Raw genomic sequence first — 20,040 nt, 5'->3', positions numbered from 1 at the left:
TCCAATCTTGACTGTTGAACCCAATGGGGTATTTAAGCACCTTTGCACTCACATTTTACAAGCTTAAGACCCATTTTTCTACACCCTAGGCCTTTAGGCCGAATTTAGAGACCTCTCCTCCATTTTCCATCTTCTCTCTCATTTTATCTCTTCCCAATTTATCATTCTCTACCATTTTTCAAGGAAAAATCAAGGGGCTTTTACTACCCACACCATCAATTGCTCATCAACACAAAGAGATTTTACTTTTGGTAAAGAGTGGGGGCTTAATATCAAGTTGGGTTCATGTTTGCCTATAGCAAATTGTGAGCTTAACTTGTGTTCCCTCTCTCCTCTATCAAATTGTGAGCTTAACTTGTGTTCCCTCTCTACTCTATAAATGTTGATGCTTTACTTTTAATAAATGCAATTTTCGTTGTGTATGCTTTAAATCCAAATTTATTGGTCCTTAGAAGCATGTTTCTAGGCTTTGTGAACCTTTGAAATTATGTTGTGGGCAATTGTGATGAATAGATTGATAAATTGACAACTTATTAGTCTTGTTGCATCTAGGATTTAAGTGCGGTGACCATTAGCCATCTTAATTGTAGCTAAGCTTGCTTGGGTCTCTATTATCTTGCTCTCTGGGCCTCTAATTTTGGATATTGTGGCCTTAACCGGCGTAATGCCCAAATTAGAGAGCTGATTGTGGCTTTAACCGGCATAGTCAATACACCGAAAGGATAATTGGTTTAGTAGCCTTGACGGGTACTAGATACGGGACTCGACACATATAGGAAATGCATGCATTTGTGAAATTAATTGGCACCGATGTTTACAAGATAGTTAGTGTGAATCACCCGACACTCCCATGTTTCCATTAATTTGAAATCCGAATTTAATTTCTTGCTTGATAATTAGTTGTTTGCTTTTATTTTAGTTTGCATTTAATTTAGTTAATTCTCAATTCAAAACTCCCAAATAAAATTCTACCTTCCATTGTGCATAACACATTTGGGCTACAAGTTAGTGGCTTTGATTAGGCATAGTGTGAGTTAAGCCAAGCATTGCCGAGGCTTGGTGCCTTGTGAATATTATTTTACTTTATTTTATTTTTATTTTTCATTGTATGCTTTTAAGTTATTCTAGCGCCAATTACCTTGGTTAGGTCCAACACCTAATCCCCGAGGTACGATAACTAAGGTCCAAATACTTCCCTTACTTGACACGATTCGTACGCTTGCGAGAGTATATGCATCAAGTCAACTAGAGACTTGGATTCGAGATAGCCAACCTTGCAAGTTTCCGACTTCATATGGCGTTTTCCGGTAAGCTGGAGTTGACTCTGAGGGACAGGAAAACGGTTCGCGGCAGTCTATTACTTTTCTTTATTAGGTTTTTAACGTTTGGTTTTTGGTTAGGTCTAATAAGTCCTTCCTCATTTGAGCGAGGGTTTGTTAGTCTTGGTTTCTTGATTGTGCCATTGTTATGGTGTCATATCCAGGGACCAGTTGTTTTAATGTCGATGTTTTCTTGTTGTCAATGTAATGGGGAGATGCGCGCTCCTACTCATATAATGGCGGTTTTGGTATATGGAGTTGGAAGGGGATAGTCTCTTCTTGAGGTTGGCTATAAGGATGTATCGGGACTCCTGGGATAGGTTGATTGTCTGTAGCCCAGAGGAAAGGGTTATTGTGGTTAGAGTTGAGCCCCTATTGGCTCATGGTATCTGTAACCGCTGGTTTTATATTAGGGTTATGAGTAGGTCCTCTTCTCTATTTGGAGTAGTTGAGATTTTACGGAGTCATCCCATCGTTGTAATCTCTAGGATTAATGAATTTTCTTTTCTTCTCAAATAAATAAATAAATAAATGTGTGGGAAAAAAAAATCATACAAGAATCAATGGTATGAAAATTCATAAATATTTAAATTGAATTATTTAATTACTACAAAAACACCATCAAATAATGGATATGTTCTGTCGTGTGATAAAAGTCATATATTATGCAATAGCTTTCCGACTGATGGCCCTATGAAATGACAAACATTCTCCGTTGTCTGATACCATGCCATGTCAAACCACATAAATTTTCTTATAGTGTATTGTTTGATGGAATCAAAATATGAATTTTTTGGGATCATCTGTGTGGCCTTTAAGTAATTTCAAAGACGACTATCTATTGTGTAATTGGACAATCTACAATATAATTGATAGATATTTAATGGTTCGAGTGACTAAAAATTAAAATATCTGTTTTTATATATTTATCAAAATTTTAAAAAAAGGAGACATAAAAAATATCAGGAATATACCAGAGATATTCTGAAAAATATATCTTTTATGAAAGAATCAATTTATTGGATTTACATATAAACAGATATGAATGTCAACTTTATCTACATCCATAAAGTAACTCTAAGTGGTTCCATGAAGTTTTTAAATTACAGTGAGTTGCCTTTTAAAACATGGCTTCATCAAATTTATTTTCTTTTGCTAAAATTTCTCCATCATGAATTCTCCTCACCCAGATTCATCTTGAGGGAATTTCTCCTCACTCAGATTTCCCTCGAAGGGTATACACCTCACCTAGATTTGCTTTGAGGAGATTTCTCCTCACCTCTATTCGCCTTGAGGAGATCTTTCTTCACACAGATTTGCATTTACAGAATTACTTCTCAGCTAGATTTGCCTTGAAAAGATTTTTCCTAACCCATATTCAACTTGGGGGGATTTTTCTTCAATCAAATAGGCCTTCAGAGGTTTCACTTTGAGGTATTTTCCCCAAACAAGTTAATTTGCCTCTTTATTATACCCTATCCTGACGAGAAACCATTGTTAAAATTTTACACCCCCACATAACCTCCATATTCCATAATAAATGTTTATCCTTGAATAATTGAGTTTTTTTTTCTTCTATTTTTTTTTAATCAGATTTTTCAAATATTTGTTTGTTGAAGAGAATTGGAAAAATTGTATTGTATTGTATTCATCTCACCATGAGATTTATATAGGGTTACATCATGTATACAAAAGGAAATACATAATAGCTATACTAATCAATCGCACATTACTAGTATGTCAATCGCATACATTACGAGTCTATCAATCGCACATTACAAGTATGTCAATTGCATACATTAAGCAATACCTATTGCATGAATAGTCATTATCATTTACAACACTCCCCCTTGGATATTTCATGTCAATAGTGTTGCCTCTGCTATGCGCTTCTAAGTTGCCTCGTCAAAAACCTTGCCAAGTAATAAAAACCCTGTGGGAAAAAACAACCTTGGCCGAAGGAGAAAAAGAGCAAAACGCGCGTGAATGTGGAGTAGTCGACATCCTTCAACACTCCCCCTGTGCCGCTCAAACTCGGTGATGGCGCTTTGATCGTTGCCTCACTAAAAACCTTGCCAGGTAACAAAAATCATGTGGGACAAAAATAACCCTGGTCGAAGGGCAAAAAGAGCACAACAAGTCCTTCACTCTTCGAGATTGAACATGTAGACATCATACCTCCCCCTGATGTCAAGGTCTCCCCCTGATTTCTACAATTATGGGAGTTCGGATAACTTTCTTAATCCGATGCTCTTCACATGTTTCTCGAAGGTGGATTTAGGTAATGACTTGGTAAACAAGTCCGCTACATTATCCTCTGAACGGATTTGATTCACTTCAATATTTAGAAGTGTTTCTTGTTGCTGATTGTAAAAGAACTTAGGCGATATATGCTTGGTGTTGTCGCCCTTGATGAAACCTAACTTCATTTGCTCAATACATGCTGCATTATCTTCATAAATGCATGTAGGTTCATCTGTGGTAAACTTCAAACCACAAGTTCCTCGAATGTGTCTAACTACAGACCTTAGCCATATGCATTCTCGCACGGCTTCATGTAGAGCGATAATCTCTGCATGATTTGAGGAAGTAGCAACAAGGGTCTGCTTTGTAGACCTCCAAGATATCGCAGTGCTTCCCATGATAAAGACATAACCCGTTTGGGAGCGACATTTGTGAGGGTCAGAGAGATACCCTACATCAGCAAAATCAAGACATCGTTGTCATTTTGATGGATGGGAAGAGGAGCACGGAAGGTGGCGTTTTGCCTTGTGGAGTCCGATCCCACACTTCCGTTATTTCTTTTCTCTCTATAGGGATAAAACAAGCCCATATCAATCGTACCTCTCAAGTATCGAAAGATTGTCTTTATGCCAATCCAATGGCGGCGTGCTGGCGCAGAACTGTGTCGAGCTAACAAGTTTACTGCGAATGAGATGTCCGGTCTTGTGCATTGAGCTAAGTACAATAATGCACCTATTGCACTTAGATAGGGCACTTCAGCCTCTAATAAGTCTTCGTCCTCATCCCTTGGACGAAACGGATCTTTTTCAGGCTCAAGACTACGACCGATCGTGGGAGTACTCACAGGCTTTGCTTTATCTTCATTAAAGCGCCTTAATAATTTTTGGGCATATGCTGACTGATGGATCATAATCCCATCACTACGGTGCTCGAGTTCTAGTCTGAGGTAAAACCGTGTTTTCTCAAGATCTTTCATCTCAAATTCGGATTTCAAGTACTTAGCAGTTTCCTTTAACTCATCTAGAGTTCCAATTAGGTTCATGTCATCGACATAAACTACTACAATTGCAAATCCGGAACTTGTCCTTTTTATAAACACGCACGGGCATATTTCATTGTTCTCATATCCCTTCCCAATCAAGTAGTCACTTAGACAGTTATACCACATCCGTCCGGATTATTTCAATCCATATAGTGAGCGTATCAATCTTATTGAAAACGCGCTCCGTGGTTTAGAGCCACTTGACTTGGGTAATTGAAGTCCATCTGGAACCTTCATATATATCTCTGAATCTAGATCCCTATAGAGATTTATTGTAACCACATCCATAAGCTGCATGTCAAGTTTTTCAGAAACTACCAAATTGACAAGGTAGCGGAACGTTATAACGTCCATTACGGGAGAATATGTCTCCTCGTAGTCGATTCCAGGGCGTTGTGAGAAACCTTGCGCCACAAGGCGGGCTTTGTATCTAACAACCTCATTTTTCTCATTACGCTTTCTAACAAGGACCCATTTATGGCCAACAGGCTTTATACTTGGGGGTGTAAGTGTTATAGGCCCAAATACCTGTCTCTATGTTAGTGAATCCAATTCAACCTGAATCGCATCTTTCCATTTAGGCCAGTCTGCTCTTCGTTGACATTCTTCCACGGAGCGAGGTTCGTTATCATCGTGTTCTATAATTCCTTGAGCAATAGAATATGCAAACACATCATCAAGGATAATAGAATCTTGATTCAACGTCTCATGTACACTAGTGTAATTCATAGAGATCTCCCTATTCCCTGGAATTGGTTCTAACATTGGAGCGTCCCCCAATGATATCTCTTGGACATAACCATAATCCGGAATATCTTCATGAGAAGGGCTATTTATGTCAATGATTAATGGATCTTTCTGTGTCAAACTCGCTTTCTTTCTCAGGCGAGAATCCATCGAACCTTTAGGCCTCCCACGTTTCCTTCCTGAGAGCCCGGCCTGAGCCACATTACCATCACTATTAGTGGTGGAGGCGCCATGTCCAATACCCCTAGGGGTGGCGCCATGTCCATGATTTTTAGGGACATCAATCCTTGCAGGCACATTTCAGCAGGTATATGTGATCTTGTCACTTTAGCGATATCAGAAAATGCATCAGGCATAGAGTCTGCTACGTTCTGAAGATCGCGAATTCTCTGCACTTCAATTTCAGACTATGCGGTTCGGGGATCAAGATGAGACAAAGTGGGGACAGACCATGACAATTCCTATCGTTCCTGTTGAACATTATTGTTCCTATCTCCCCCTAACGACGGGAAGACTGTCTCATCAAAGTGACAATCAGCAAATCTAGCCGTAAATAGATCGCCTGTCAAGGGTTCTAAGTAGCGGATAATGGTTGGAGAGTCATATCCAACATAAATGCCTAATCGTCTTTGAGGACCCATTTTGGTGTGCTGTGGCGGCGCAATCGGCACATAAACTATACACCCAAATATGCGTAAGTGTGAGACATCAGGCTCATATCCAGTAACCATCTAGGACGCAAAAAAGGGTTGAGTGGCAATAGGCCTCAGACGAATGAGCACAGCTGCATGCAATATTGCATAGCCCCAAACAGAAACAGGAAGATTGGTGCGCATAACCAATGCTCTAGCGACCATTTGAAGTCTTTTAATGGCAGCTTCTGCGAGACCATTTTAGGTGTGAACATGAGGAACAGGGTATTCAACCTCAATCCCAATGGACATGCAATAGTCATCAAACGTTTTTGATGTAAACTCTCCAGCATTGTCAAGACGAATTGACTTAATGGGATGATCAGAGTGGTGAGCCCCTAATTTAATGATTTGTGCTAGGAGTTTAGCAAATGCAGCATTTCTTGTGGACAATAGCATGACATATGACCATCGTGTCGATGCATCAACCAACACCATAAAATATCTAAATGGTTCGCAAGTTGGTTGAATAGGCCCACAAATATCACCTTGGATTCTTTGTAAGAATGGAATATTTTCCTTAGTGTCCTTTGCATAGGATGGTCTCGATCCTAATTTTGCTAAAGAGCAGGCTTTGCAAAACGAAAGAGGGGCTTTAGAAGCAACCAGGGAATTATCAGGTTGAGCCACGAAGTCATAATTGACTTTAGAAGTAGAAAAAGGAACCAAGGAGGTATTGGTGGCGTCAATACCACTTTTGGGCCGCAGGGGGTAGGCAGCGCCAGCCCTACCTTGGATCGAATTTTGGTTATGACTTCTTTTCGTTTTGAAAAATGGATGTCCGTGTGAAGTCTTTAATATACGCATCATCATATCACGACATGGGTGTCCGAAACGGTCATGCCAAAGCCTATATGTGTAAGAATCCTATAAGTCATCTCTCATGATATGGTTGGATTCAATAATTCAAATAGTGATTGCATACAATCCACTAGATCGACACATAAGTTTCTCTAATACTCGTTTATGTCCGTAGTCATTAGAGGTGATGCAAAGGACTCTTGTCCATTCTCACAATGTGTTCCCACATGAAAACCATTGGCTCTTATATCTTTAAAACTCAATAGGGTCCTTCCAGCCCTAGGAGCATATAGAGGTTCGGTGACATTAATACTTGTGCCATTTGGCAACATAAATTGAGCTGGTCCTCGACCATGAATCAATTGTGATGGTCCAGCCATCGTAGTCACAGAAGATCGACTAGGCGTCATCCATAGAAATAGTTGCCTATATCGCAATATAGTATGTGTGGTGCCACTATCAACAAGGCATTCCAACTCTCCAGGAAACATACTGAAAAATAATAAAGTTCGGAATTAAAACATGTCCATGACATCGAATAATAATACGATACTTTATTAATAAAGATAGTCAATGATTACATCAAAGGTCCCAAAAAGTCTAATCCAAAATAAAATCAAACTAAGACACATTGTAGTCACCACCACGGCCAGGGTTGCCACGACCCCCTCTCCCACGTGTGGCATTGCCACCACGTGTATCCGCACCAAACTTGTTGTTTCCTTCCTGGTTAGGGTGGTTATATGGACCCATACGTCCCTCATATCCCTTATTCTTAGGGTTCCTCTCCTTGCGCCCTCTTTTGGGCCTTGAATTATAATTCCTCACGAGTATGTTATCATGTTTCTCAGCTATAGATATGAGATTGATAAACTGATGAAACCTCGTGATCCGTCCAGCATTGACTTCAGTGCGGTATTGCTTTGATACCACAATGGCTGAAACGGGGAAGGTGGAGAGAGTTTTCTCAATTAGCTCTTGCTCTATGGCAGGTTGTCCACAAAACCTCAACATGGACTGTAGCCGAAGAGCTTCTGAATTATATTCAACAACAGACTTGAAATCAGCAAAGCGCAAATTGTTCCATTGACCCTTCAAGTCAGGGAGGAGGGAATCTTGGACATTGCCAAAACACTCTTCTAGCGCTACCTATAGCTCTCTTGCATCCTTGATCAACATATACTCCAATCTGAGTGCCTTGTCCATATGGCGCCGTATCAAGATAACTGCTTGAGCATGCTTTGTAGGTGTTCGCACGAACACACAATCCGGGTTAGGTGCCTGGATTATGGGTAATATTCCCTTTGAAGTGAGGTGGTTCTCAACATCGGTTACCCAACTGTGGTAATCCGAGCTAGTTGAATCAAGCATGGGAAAGTCGAGTCTAGGTTCATTCGACATCCTGAAAATAAGAAGAGAAGATATATTAGTTTCGGAGCTAAACTTCCACGAAAACTAAAATAATAAGATTTCCGAGCTATGCTACCAAGAAAACAATTTCCAAGAATCTCTTTTGGATTAGACCAAATAATAATGTTTTAATATGGTCACAATTTGATGCTTACGGACGCTCTTAGTCCTAGCATTATGAACACTCTTAGTTCGTTAAGCGTGAATCCCCATAATTCCGCTTTATTAAATACTCAAAATCCTGTTCATATATTCTAAAATTGTGCAAAAAATAAAACGAATTTAAAATACAAGAAAGCAGCAACCTTAATTATAAAACTTACGTGTTGAAATTCGGAGCAGATTCTCTTCTGAACATCTTTCACTTTGATTGTTGTACCGGTCTCAAAATAACTCCGATAAGGCTGAAATACTGAGGTCAGATGGAAGAGACAGAGACGAACAACTCTGATGAAGAAAGGATTTTGATCTGAGGTTCCAAACCAGATGTTTCAGAGCCTGCGAGCAGACGGACGTGCACAGGAAAGGAGAAGGATGCAGTCGGTGTGCGTTGGTGCTGTAGGGGCAGCAGGGATGCGTGCGCAGGGGCGCGTAGGTGCGCAGGTGAGGGTAGCGTGGGCTAGAAGCTGCGGCAGTGAGGCTCGAAGGTGGCAGTGGCAGGTTTTGAAGAATTTTCTGGTTTGGTTTTTTTTCTTGTCGTTAGGGCTCGTGCTGATAACTTGTTAAAGAGAATTGGAAAAATTGTATTGTATTGTATTCATCTCACCATGAGGTTTATATAGGGTTACATCATGTATACAAAAGGCAATACATAATAGCTATATTAATCAATCGCACATTACAAGTATGTCAATCACATACATTACGAGTCTGTCAATCGCACATTACAAGTATGTCAATCGCACATTACAAGTATGTCAATCGCATACATTAAGAAATACCCATTACATGAATAGTCATTATCATTTACAACATTTTTTATTTTATCAGGATATATCCTAAATATCTTATATATTGAGGATATTTGACGATATCGGAGAAATTTCGCAGAAACAGCGGAAGATAAGATATTTTTCCCTATGATGTATCAGTCCCTCCAAAAAGGGAGATATCATGGGATATATCATAATATCGCAGATATTTTAATACTTGCAGTGACTTTGGAAAACATTATTTTCTTTATTGTGTGGTTAAGGTACACTTATTTTAAAAAGAGTAGGCCAAAAAAAATGAGAACGCTCTCGTTTCTCTCTTCAAAGGTGTTGCCAAGCTTGTACCTTGGTTTCCCCCTGTTCACCTTTAATCCATATCACATCACTTCATGGGTGCCAGTCATGGCTGAAGAAGGCACCGGCATCCAACTTCTTCTCCAATGAATGGGCTTCTATGCCGTCAGGGTTGTCACTTTTGGTTTCTGATACGAAGGCTGCGATTTTATTTGCTGGGTGCAATGATGGGCTAAGAACTGTGGCTATGTTCTAGGTTGTGGAGCTCCGCTTGTTGTTGGTGTGGGTTTAGGCAGGGTTGCTGGAGGCCGTTCTTGGTTGGATTATGACAGCGGTTTTAGAGCTTTGATCGCGCGATGCTGGTGTGAGTGGACCTAGGTTTCACTTGCGGAGGGCCTGAGATTTGACAACGGTGATGTGGTAGCTGGCGGTGACGTCGACAAGATCATGCCTGGACAGCAGGGTGGTGGCCCGGCCGAGGCTGTACTGTTCAAGGGTTTTTTTGTTGTGATAGGTTAGATCCAGATTCCTGATAATTTGGGGATGGACCTATCTTTGGGGGATCTGGGCATTGAACCTCAGTCTTTGGGCCCGTGGTTATGTTTTGTAAGTTTTTTTAGGTTGTTGATAGCCTTGGGGTAGCCCCCTCTGGGTAGGAAAGTCTCAAGGTTTACGAATAAATTAGGGTTGGATCTTGAATTGCTCGGACAAAACCCTTGTAGTGTCAGGTTAGTGGTTACTTTTCGTGCTCCTTTTCCAAGTTAGCCTTATGTTGGTTGCTTTAGGGCTTCCAAAGTAGTGATGAAAATCAATCGTGCCTTTCAGGGGTGGTCACTGACACATTGTGTATTGTTAACTACATTTTCTCTTACTGGATTGACACCCAATTTTCTTCAAAAAAAAAAGGTGCACTTAATTTAATCACCAGTTGTATATTTGTTTCTATTGTCTAATGATATTATGCAAAACAGCTTTTCATCTGAATATGTTTTTTTAAAGAAGGAATTGATAACATTAGATCAATAGCCAAAAAATCTAGAGTCTACAAAACAGTTACATAAGAATCCCGGTTAAGCTGTGATAACCTATCTAAGCTAATGCAAACTAATACAATCTCTGGGATGCTCATAGTTAAGCAAGCCTATGCAAAAAAAAAAAAAACCTTGCCATTCTAAAGAAAGGAAATCATTCATCTAACCCTCACATGCCAAACAGGCAATTGTGGTACATGCAAGATGCTAGAAACATCTTAGAAGACTCATAGAGGCCTTTGCACCTCGCACAAGCTTAATGCCCTGAAAAAGAAAAAAACAACTAAGCAATAATAAGCTCCTTCCTTTTTAGGTTCGAGTTGGTGCATTGATCTGACTTGTTCAACTTGTCCAGAAGGTTTATTTTCACCACCTTTTCCTTGTCTGCAGCACCATCAGGCCTAGTAGCCTTTATCTTGGTTGTAGTACCATAAGGGAGTTTGTTCTTGCTCCCCATCGATCTCCCCCTCTTTTCTTCTTTGCAAGCCCTTATGCAGCTTGTTCCACTAGAACTAAACTCATATCATTAAATTGCAGGTTCTTTTTTCCCAATGCAAGGCTTAGCTTCACCTTCTTTGGTGAGATAGTGACCTCCAACTCACCACGATCACGTCTCTTGCCAGTCATTGGTTCAAGCATCATTTCAGTTGCATTCAATTCCCTGATGGTGACCATCTGACGTGGTTTGAATAGAGGAGTAGGCAAGAATTGTTCCAAGATCGAGTTTGGCACTAGAGTTTGAAAAACTAGGGTTTGGCCTTGCACCGAAATCCTAGTTTGCATGACTGCATTAAACCTGCATTTACTGATCGAACCCGTCCCAGAATTGGACGCCGTCACCCCATGTTGAAGCACAGCTATCTTCGACGTCGGCAATGTCCACTGGTCACCCAAAGCTATACCCTCCGCCGCCTCCTCCTCATCCAAAGCCAGCCTCGAGCATGGTAGTCCAACATGAGTTATCAACCCACACACTCCACATCTTCCAAACAATTTGTCATAATGAAATTTACACAGGAATTCTACCTCATCTTTAACCCAGTACCATCGTTGCAACTATAATGGTCGAGTGAAAAGTATCTCCACCCGAATCTGATATTTTCTGGCCCTTTTACCCGGCTTATCAATCTCCTAAAAATCTCCCAAATTGTATCCGATCATCATCATAATCCTTTCGGATATGAAGGCAGGAGGGATACCCATCAAAGTTATTCAGTACGAGCCCTTCACCAGCGACACTTGTTCCACTGGAGAAACACCGTCATACATGGCCAACGCCACTGGGGCACGATTAAAACCCCATGGAGCTTCCCGCCAGACTCGCTCCCTATTAGCCGGATCTGAGAATGTAAATAGTGCCCTCCTCCACTTGCAAATTCCTATTCACCCTTCATGTATTGCAAAACATCTGCAAAAACAAGTGAATCTTGAACTCCTTGGCAGTCAACAAGTTTCCCACAATGAACACATCAGCCTGCCATAACCCTTTTCCTTTGGTTAGACGCAGATCAACCTGTTTCTTCCCCTCTGCAAGTGCAAGGGAGGAAACCAGACGAGTGGTCATAACATCAACATATGTCATCGTGAAAACCTATTGAAAGTTACAAAGAAAAAAACCCTAAGCCTAGCTCTGTTTTGAGAGAGAGAGAGAGAGAGTGGCGGCTTTTTCTACTTGAATATTTATGAAATGATATGTACGTTGATTCATCCGAATATGTTATTATAATGCTTTTGCACAATATAGTTTGTCTTTCTTTTTCATGTAGGACTATAGCATTTTGCATATATATGATGGTTTAAATAATTAACAACCCTAGATGAGTTCTTTGAAATAGATATTTTATGTTAGATCCAACAAAAAATTTGGGTTTGATTATGTTGTCCCTTGATTTTTTACACAAATATTGTCATTCCAAGTTTTTTTTTTTATTAAGAAGAAAAAATTATTTTTATTAAAAAACTGGTAACATTACAAAAGAACCTGCCGTAAAATGACCCAACAACTTAATTTCCCCAAACACAATACATATGTACTACGTATACTTACGTATGCCTAGTATAGGATTTTCTTTTCTTTCTTAACCACCAATTGTTAATTCAAATACACCTTATCACTACACAATTAAAAGTTTGTCACTACAAAATCAATAGTAAACATCATGTCACTATACAAATTTTGCCGCCACTATACATTTGAACGAGAAGTTGTCAAAATAAAATCATTAGATCTTAATTCAAAAGACCCTACCAGGATGTGAGAGGCGGCATCTAATATATGAGATCAAAATTATATATGGTCGTACTACATAGAAACATAAGACAAGATATTGAGTAAAAATTGCACTCAGTAAGCGAAAATGTCACCCAACATAACTTCACTCGTATTCATTAAAAGAATAGAGTGTTAATTATTTCGGGTTCGACTCATTCAAGACAAAATGTATCTCTTAATTACAATCTCCTGTTACAAGAAAACACCCTTTGATTCCATTTATGAAGAAAACAATAATGAAGATGTGTGTTTGTCTGTTTTGGCAACTGCACCCGGATATTTGAATGGGTTACCTACGTATACCCTTAGAGAGGGATCAAGCTACTCGTAGTTCAAGAATTTCAATGGGTGTATGACCTATTGGAGGGTATTGCTTTTTGGAATGAGAGTAGTGTTTGGACGAATTTGGTCTAAGTGAATCAGGGATTCAATTTACTTTGGATTTGTGTCTAATGTCATTTTGGGAATGATTTGACCTTTCTGGTGTTTGGATGAATTATACTGGTGAGGTTAGGGATTAGGATTGGATGAATTTAACTGGTTGAGTCAGGAATTATGTTTGGACTTGTAGTTGCATCTAGTGGGTCACTAGATTGCCTACATACTCTTGGAGGGATTAAACCGTTATAGTTCATAGGAATTGGTATTTCTGGTGTTGAGAGAATTTGACTAGAGTCATTATTCAATTTAGAACTGGTTGAATTTGATTGGTGGAGTAAGGGATTCTATTTGAATTTTTGTGTGAATTTGACTGGTGGAGTCAAGGATTTGATTTGAAATTCTGGGTGCATCTAGTGGGTTGCTAAATTGCCCACATACCCTTGAAAAGGGATCAAACCATTGTAGTTAAGAGGAATTGGTATTTTTAGTGTTGAGAGAATTTGACTGGAGTCAGTGATTCAATTAGGACTGGCTGAATTTTATTGATGCAGTTAGGGATTATGTTTGAATTTATCTATGAATTTGACTAGTGGAGTCAAGGATTCGATTTGAAATTGTGGTTGCATCTAGTGGGTTGCTAGATTGCCTACATACCTTTGAAAAAGGTTCAAACCATTGTAGTTCAGAGGATTCGATATTTCTAGTTTTGTACTGACTTTTGTGTTCGACGAATATATTTTTGAACATGTCAAATGTATTTCTTTTGGACACCCAATTTGGTAGAGTGTCCGCTGATTTGATTTGGCACCTGTCATGCCGAGCCTTGCGGTTGGGCCCTGAGACTTGAAGTGGGCCTCACATTGCTTGATTAAGCCTGAAACACCTATTAGGAAGAACCGAGCCTTTATGTCGAATCACTACTTTGTTTTTGACAAGCCAAACTTTTGATTTTGGGGCTCAGCATTTAAAGTAGACCATTACTGGAGTTGCTTCCATTTTTTGTAAGCGGCCTGGTGGAGAATACTCATTTGATTTGCCACACCAATCTTCACGAGAGAGCCAACTCATTTTATTTTTTAGTCAATTATACCTTGGCTTGCTTTTGTTGACTTTTATCTTTTGAAAGACCCCTGGAACATTTGCTCTTCACTATTTCATTTCTGAACAAGAACGTCTAAATGCCGTGCAGAAATCGAACTGGACTCTATGGTGCCTTCTCTTGAAGAATTGGAGAGATTTACTCGCTCTCTTTGTTATTTTCTCTGGTTCTGGAAAAGTGGAGAACAAACTCACTCTGGGTCGTGCTTGTGCCTTGCGACTCTTAACCATTTTCAAGCAACAAGACTATTATTGTGAGCAGTCAGCTATTTGTCTTCACTTTAGGCCCAGTTTCACCTCCGCTGTGTTTCTTTTGCGGCTTTGACATTTGAATTAAGTTGACAACTCAATGTAGTGCAGCCATGCTTCTTGGCTTGTCGTCTGCCTTTGTGGCTTTCTCAATATGAGATTAATTAAGGGAAGAGATCAATCTTGGACGTCACTATATATGAAGCGGTGGATTTTATCTCCACTTTGCATTTTGTGTGATCTAATAACAAACAAAAACCACCAACCAGCTTCACACGTTTGACTTTTCAAGTTGATGTTACATGCCACAACAAATAGAGAGCTTGAATTTGTGTCCTTGTGGAGATGTAATTAACCAAGTGGTCTCATGGCTCTGTTTGATACTTGTTGCGGCAATTTTGCATTCACAGCAACGTCATTTTGCAGGGAGCGTTTTGCACTAGAATCTTGTTGTTCATGAACAATAATTCTACGCACTGAGTTATGCGTGAGCAACACCATTTCAAGGGAGCTTTAAGCATTGAAACGAGGTTGTTCGTGAACAACAGTATTGTTTCGATGCTTTAAGCATTGGAGAGCACCTAAGAGCCACAAGCAACCCCATTTCAGGGGAGCTTCGAGCATTGAAACGAGGTTGTTCGTGAACAATCGTATTATTTCGATGCGTTAAACATCGTCTTGGAGAGGCTGGAACAACTCTAATGGTTGTGGTCATTCATGAACGGCCTATTAGAGTTTGTAAACTCCATACGAGATGGTCATTCTCTTCCAGATCAATTGAAGACGCTTGCGTCATAGGGAGGCAAACTTCTTTTACTGTCATGAGCGTCGTCTGGGAAATTCTATATAAAAAAATAACCATGGATGCAGCCGTATACCTGCAGCTTTTCTTTTCCTTTCTCTGGTAGCGAAACTTGGACCTTTCTCCTCTATTTCTCTCCTTTCTATATTTCTTTTCTTTGATCTTCTACTCTAGCGTTTTCTGCCCCCTCCTTTGCTGCGCATTTCTTTTTTGCTCTCTGTATTTCTTTCCTTTCTTCTCCTTCAGTTTAAGACTCTATTTATAGAGAAGATAAATGGATGGATAGAGATAAGATTACTATACACTATGCCAAAAAGGCCTTCAGAGGACAGAATTGTTCTGTCTTCTGAACGAACAAAAATATGTCGTCTAGTACGGTGTAGTCTCTTGGGGGCATCAGACGACAGAAGTGTTCTGTCGTCTGAAAAATCAGACGACATAAAAAAATAAAAGTCTTGTGTCGTCTGATGAATTTTGCATTTTGGGAACATTGTGATCTGTATCTTTAAAATCATTCAAACAATAGTTTTGTATTGTCTGATAAACAAAACAACCACAGTCTTTTTTAAATACTATTGTGTGAAGCATATTTACAAGACTTATTTGTGTGGTCTGAATGCCCTTAACTAAGAAATATGAAGACTCGTATGTAGTGTCTTTCTCTCATACAACAACAATTAAAGGTTGTGCTAATTTACTTTAAATGACAATTATATGTGGTCGTAAAGGGCATCAGAGGACAATTAAGTGTCGTTCTAGGGTAGGTTTGTATGACATTTAAGTGTTGTGTGAAAGGTCTTGAAATTATACGTATGTGATGTTGGAAAATGGTTCAAACAATAGATATCATATTCTTTCTGTTATGTCAGTCTCATTACGAAGACAATTTACTGTCGTTTGAGATTATTTAGACGACAAATATTTGTGGTCTGAATATAAAAATGACCACTAATAGTACGTGTTTTATATTGTCTGTGATCACGTCCAATCACACTTATTTGTTGTTGTTATACACTTTAGCCAATACTTTCATCTAACTTATGTTGTTGTTTTGCCTTTCAGACTACAATTTTCTGTTGTCCCATTGTTAAAAAGACAATAGACTTCGATCTAATCACTACTAGAATTATGCTCATAGACATCATGACAATTAAATCGGTGAGAAATACACGCGATGTAAAACAATGTCATTAACATCGATTCCTCAAAAACCGATTTGTATGCATATAACTGACATCGGTTTTGAAATTAGCCGGTGACAAAACTTCTGTTTGAATTTTCAGAAAAAACGCTGAGCGGCTAAGTTAAAAAATTTTAAAGAAGCGCGGGGGAGGAAAAACTCATTCCCACACTTAAACATATTTGGATTGACTTCAGATAGCCCTAACACTATTCGACCAAACCTCCCTTTCCTCCTCTTCGTTCTCCGCCTCCAACCAATACCCTCCTCTTCGTTCTCTCTCTAAAACCCGCTTCGTCTCTCTCTGGAATTGACGAAGATGAAGTCTATGCAGCCGCACGACAATTTCTTACGGGAGACAATGGAGCCTCCCCAGTCGCCAAACCTTAGCTCCGGCAAGCCTCCAAGGAGAAAAGCGCCTCCGCCTTCAGATCTAACTAGACCGCCTTGGATTCAAAGCCTTCGCCGGCAGCCAAGTTGAATAGTACGTTGCCACCACGGCCGCCGCCACCAAATCCTCTCAAATGGAAGCTTGGGATGATTCCTAAGAACTCCGTCCATGGAGCCTTTGATTCCAGTGTCCAGGTACTACTCTATTTCTTGACTGACCTAAATCTTTTCGTGGGAAACCTTCCCTTCACTGGTGATAGTGCTCAGCTAGTTGAGCTCTTCGAAGGTGGTGGGAGTGTTGAGATGGTCGAGGTATGGTTTTGCTTTTCGTTCAAAATTTCGCATCTTTTTGTGAATTGACTGAAGATAAATTGTGGGTTCATTGTTTCTTGGGATTAATGGAAACATTTTAATGGAATTTACAGGTTCTGCATGACTGCAAGACTACTGGGAGAAGTAGAGGATTTGGGTTTGTGTCTCACCATTTGGGATCACGAAATTTCGGTAACTAACTTTTTTGTGCAAGCTCAAGTAATGTTAGTCCTATAGTGACTCAACAAAATTGCATTATGAAATTTGTAGAGGATTGCCAAATTGCTTAGTCTAAATGTTTGAACTACATTGAACCTAGAGTTTGGTGGATTGAAAGATTTCAGTGGTGCTTTTGAAAGCGCGGAGCTTTTGGTGATTTTGTGCAATGATGAATTTATGAGAAAAAGTAACAAGGAATGGAGAGACGAGGACCGTGCCACTGGTGTTGTTTCCAAGTCCAAGCATGTGCCTGGTCTTAAGATTCCAAACGTAGGAAGTTGTATTTTTGTCTTTACTTTTTAAGATGGTTAGTAAGTAAAGGTGTAAAGGATGTATTTTTTTGGAGATGAATGTGTGACGGGTATTGGTATTAATATGCAGGTTGTGTTGGGTGACTTTGTGATTTCTGTTCAGATGGCGGCGGGGCAAGCAGAGCAAAGAGGCCACACACTTCTTGATGAGATGCGCCTTCTCATGGTAGGACTACTAGTGTTTGTTTCATGCTTATATTTCTCTTGCTATATGTGATATTTTGTTGAATGAATGTGATGCTTTCTGAGTCCCATTATAGTACATTTATCCATGATAATTGCTGATATGAAAGTCGCATGTTGATGCCATTATGGCAAAAATTGCTACTAGAAAGGTTAATGTATGGTACTTTTGATTTCATTGGGAGAACACACATGTCTTGGACTGCCCGATTCTAATGTGCAAGCCAGCTGTTGGGTTAAGGTTTTCAGTGAAGAGATAATTTCTCATGGAGGAATAGTTGTTGGCTATTATATATATATATGTGAACTCACAGCCATAACAAGTACAGAACTTTATAACTGGAAAGAGGAAGAAAAACTCTGGGTTTTAATGGACCATAAGTTTCCTAATGTCTTTTTCCATGCTCCACCATCTAGAACCTCCGATTATCCCGGTGATGTTTGGTGAGTCTGTGAGTTGTTTTGATAAAGCTGATTTCTCATGATAAAGCTGTTTTGATAATAAGGGAAACTGAACTGCCTAGGCCTATATGAAGAAACTGAAATTTTTTTGTTATAAGTTCTGTAAGATGTCCAGAATCTCCTGATTTAAATTTTATTGCTCTATTATAGTGACCCCTATTAACCTAGTAACTACATAGCTTCAATATTGAGGATCTAGTCATGGGCAGATGGTTTTATTTGCAATTGTCAGTCTTTTGTAACTAAAGTCAGCAACTGAATAGATGATAACAGTTATGAGTAACTCTCTTTCCAGCTACTTTGGATAATATTAGTTGCTTCATGTGCTGCTCTTGTTATTCAGTCTCTAGCAGCCAATCTTGGGGTAGTCACAGGCAAGTGATATGGCAATCAGTTTTACTTCATTCTTTATTTATGTTTTGAGAATAGCTAGTCATTTTGCTCAGATTATCATCTCAATTGTTATTTTTAAATTGTAGGAAAGCATTTGGCTGAGCACTGTAGAGCTAAATATCCTAAGAAAACAAACTTCATCCTTTGGGTTCTTGCTGAGATTTCTATAGTTGCATGTGACATTCCTGAAGGTAAGTTTTCTCTTTTCGGGTGTTGGTATCATTTCAGACAAATTAGAAGCAACTGGATTTTTATTTTTTTGTTTTGTTCTTGTTCATAGAACCATTGCTTGGTGTGATACATAACAGCTATAGCTTCTGGTATTAGAGCTATCGTGATAAGACACATCTTTTATTCATTTTAATGTGACTTCTATTCCTTACCAGTGATTGGAACTGCCTTTGCATTGGACATGCTCTTCAATATACCTATATGGATTGGTATTCTCCTGACAGGACTCAGTACATTGATGCTTCTTGCATTACAACAATATGGGGTAACTGAATATGTTCCCTATGTTTTGTGCTTCTCTAAGATCTTTGGTTTCCATTCCTCAAGTATAAATGATCACACCCAAATATTTTTCTTCTTACAGGTTAGGAAACTTGAATTTTTGATTGCGTTCCTTGTACTCACAATTGCTGGATGCTTCTTTACTGAGCTTGGCTATGCAAAGCCTGCTGCTACAGAAGTTCTGGAATTCTCACCCTTTCTTCTCTGATCTGCTTGTTAAAAAGGGTATGCCTTACGAATTTCAATCTCAATTCTTTGATTACTTTCTATTGATTTGCAGCTCTTCAGATTCAAATACACATCTGGATATCTTTTAGCCTCTCTTTGATTAAGCTCTGTTCTTATAGAAACCAATTGGAATAAGTTTTTATTTCTGTGATGTTATTAACTCATACTCTGTTCTTTGACAAACTGAACTGATACATGATCTTCTTCTCAAAAAAAAAAAAAAAAAGAACTGATACATGATCTTTGATAGTTTTTCTTTCGGTTCTCACTTTTCTTCAAAACTATATATGAGTTTGGATGTACTTATCAAATTGGACTATCACTTGTATAAATTATTTCAGAAACTACAGTTTCCAGACCCAGTGACCTGTTTTTGTAAAACTGTAATTTTCTGTTAATAATTTGAAGTTATTTTCTTCTGAGAATTTGTAGTGGACTTGTTAAAGAGTATTTGAGACTTGGAATCTCTTAAAAAATATTTTTCTATAATTAGTTATGATTTTTCAAAGTTACAGGTCTGTTGCAGGAATTTCTG

The sequence above is a fragment of the Rosa chinensis genome, chromosome 6 (assembly GCF_002994745.2).
Source record: "Rosa chinensis cultivar Old Blush chromosome 6, RchiOBHm-V2, whole genome shotgun sequence".
NCBI classification, from domain to species: domain Eukaryota; kingdom Viridiplantae; phylum Streptophyta; class Magnoliopsida; order Rosales; family Rosaceae; genus Rosa; species Rosa chinensis.
This window is presented reverse-complemented; position numbering follows the sequence as displayed.